Source organism: Charadrius vociferus, unplaced genomic scaffold (genome assembly GCF_000708025.1).
Source record: "Charadrius vociferus isolate BGI_N301 unplaced genomic scaffold, ASM70802v2 scaffold549, whole genome shotgun sequence".
NCBI classification, from domain to species: Eukaryota; Metazoa; Chordata; class Aves; order Charadriiformes; family Charadriidae; genus Charadrius; species Charadrius vociferus.
Genome location: NW_009650103.1, coordinates 2,823,722 through 2,826,227, shown reverse-complemented (window position 1 = coordinate 2,826,227; position 2,506 = coordinate 2,823,722).

Here is a 2,506-nt window from a genome sequence, read left to right as displayed (position 1 = left end):
CCCCCTGCACCGCAGGCTGCTGTGTCAGGGATCGGAGAAGCAAGAAAAGCAAAGCCTTTACCCCCCCTCTCCTGCCCCCCAAAAAGCCAACCTCCCCTCTGCCCGCGCCGGGGTTCGGGGCGAGAAAACCCGGGGAGAGGGGAAGGGAGAGGGACGGGGGCACAACTGGGGACGGTGGCGAGTGCCCGCACAGTTCCATGCCCGCCTTCGGCAGGGGGAAGAAAACAAGGTTAAGTTTGGTAATCAAATGACAGTCATGCCGCGACTCCTCTCCTTCTCCTGCAGCATTTCTTCCTGCAGCTCCGAAGTATTTATTTTTGAAATGCTGCAAGTGGCAAGCGGCGAGCAGCGCTAACGGACCCTATTTTTAGTGTAGCAGCCAGTGGCGACGGGTGAAAGAAGATTATTTCTGCCTTATTAAGATAGCAGGAACTGAATTTGCAAATATTATTGGGTAACACATAAGCAAGGCAGGCAGCGGAACATGCGGCACGGAGCTACCTTTGCTTTATAACCCTAAAAGTTCGCACAGAAAGTAAAGACCCGGAGGCTTGGGCAGGGGAATGGGGGAAAAGATGGAAAAGTGAATTAAATTAAGGCTGATGATCCAGCCCAGCCGGGCGACTGCAGCCCCTCTGCCAGGGCAGCCTGGGGATGGGGTGCTGGGAGCGATCCCCGGGAGCTCCGGCACAGCCCAAGGAGTGATCCCTGGGGACCCCCAGCACAACCCCGGCAGCGATCCCGGGCACCCCCGGCCGAGCCCCGGGAGCAACAACCGGGGTGAGTCACCGGCAGCCTGGGCACACCACCGCCGCTCGAGGTCACCCACCCGGCAGGCTGCTGCCTCCAAAAAGTGCAGTCATTCAGCCAAGGCGAAGCACGTTATTGCCATTATTTTTTAATTTTTTTTTTTTCTTATCTATCACCGGTTTTAAGAGCTCTCAAAGCAAGGAGAAGCAAAAATAGAAAATGCAACATTTTAATTTTTTTTTTTCCCCAGATTGCTGCAAGGAAAAGAGGAAGGGAGAGGCATAGATAAAAAAATACAATTATTCTGCAGAATTTGATTTTTTGCAATTGAATTAAAGCTCAAGACCCCGACCAAGTTAGGTCCACCAGAAAGCACACAGCACCCCATCACCATGCCTTCTGCAAAGCGTGCACTGCCTGCATCCCATCGCAAACACTAATTCACATCCGTAACACATCAAAAAGACAAGTGCCATGCTGAATTGTATTCTCCTCACTCCTAGTACACAACAGCAGAGCTAGCAATATATAACATGCATGACTCAGTTCTACCGTCGTGCCACTACGGAACAGAAAGCCTTAAAATAAAGTAAATATCTTAAAAAGGTCAATTAAAAAAGCTTACAAAACATCAGACGCTGCTTCTTGCTAGAGCTCATTACCTAGTATGGTGGAGCTGCCTGTGTGTTTTTTTTCTTGTGCAAGTTAGTCTGTGAGTCAGCATTAACACACATGAGAACATCAGGAATACTGCCTAGTTCTGATGCAATGGAGGTTGTAAAAAAAAAAAAAAAAAAAAAAAAAAGAAGAAGAAGAAGAAGAAATCGCGCTCCGTTTGGACAGGAGCCTGTAATTCAATTGCCTTTACTTTTCAATTACTGCATAGCCTACCCTGACCAACCTGCAGAGGGGAAGGAAACTTTGCTTACATCTCTGTCTTAAAATTAATGACTTTTACTTTCGGCTCCAGCTTATTCTCCCTGCTTTAAAAAAAAAAAAAAAAAAAAAAAAAGCAGGCATAATATAATTAACCCTTCAAGGGCAGCTGAGCTCCCGCAGCTATCGGGATTCTCCATGGTTTTTTGTAGAAATTTCAGCACTGGAAAACAATCCTGCCAAAAAGTTCTGGCAAAGGAAGACATTTATACATTAAACTTTTAATACTCTATAAAGCGAAGCTACAATTGCATCTGAGCTTGATCCTTAATGGAAATATAAGCTTGCAGAAAAGGAAAGTTACAGACTGCAGAAATTTAACTCTGTGCTTCCAGGTTTACAGAGGCAAACACCACATTGCACAGGATGGTTTTCAAAACTGAGGTTTCTGCTCATTGAGGAAAAACCCTGAGAAACCCAAAATCTGTGACGTCAGGTGGTCACCTCAACCTGACGCCCACCTTCCCCAGCCCGATGGGGGCAAAGCAGAAGACCTGCACTTTTCATAGGCTGCGTTTATCGCTTGCATTCAGCAACAAATTCTCTGCCCCCCTCTTCCCAGGGGGGAAAACCCCCTGCGGACCCAACTCCCACCCTCAGGATCGCAGCCTCAAGGCAGGAACGTAGCCGAGACTCAACACCCCCTTTTCATTTCTGACTTCTCTGTTCTCGCAACAAAACCCTTCCCCGCTCCAGACAATTTTGCCCAAACCTTCAGAATGCGCCTATTTCTGTAACGCGCCCTAAACCACCCCCGGACAGCACTGCAGCCCAGAATATTGAATTATATATGCATGTATATGATATTATCATGTATATT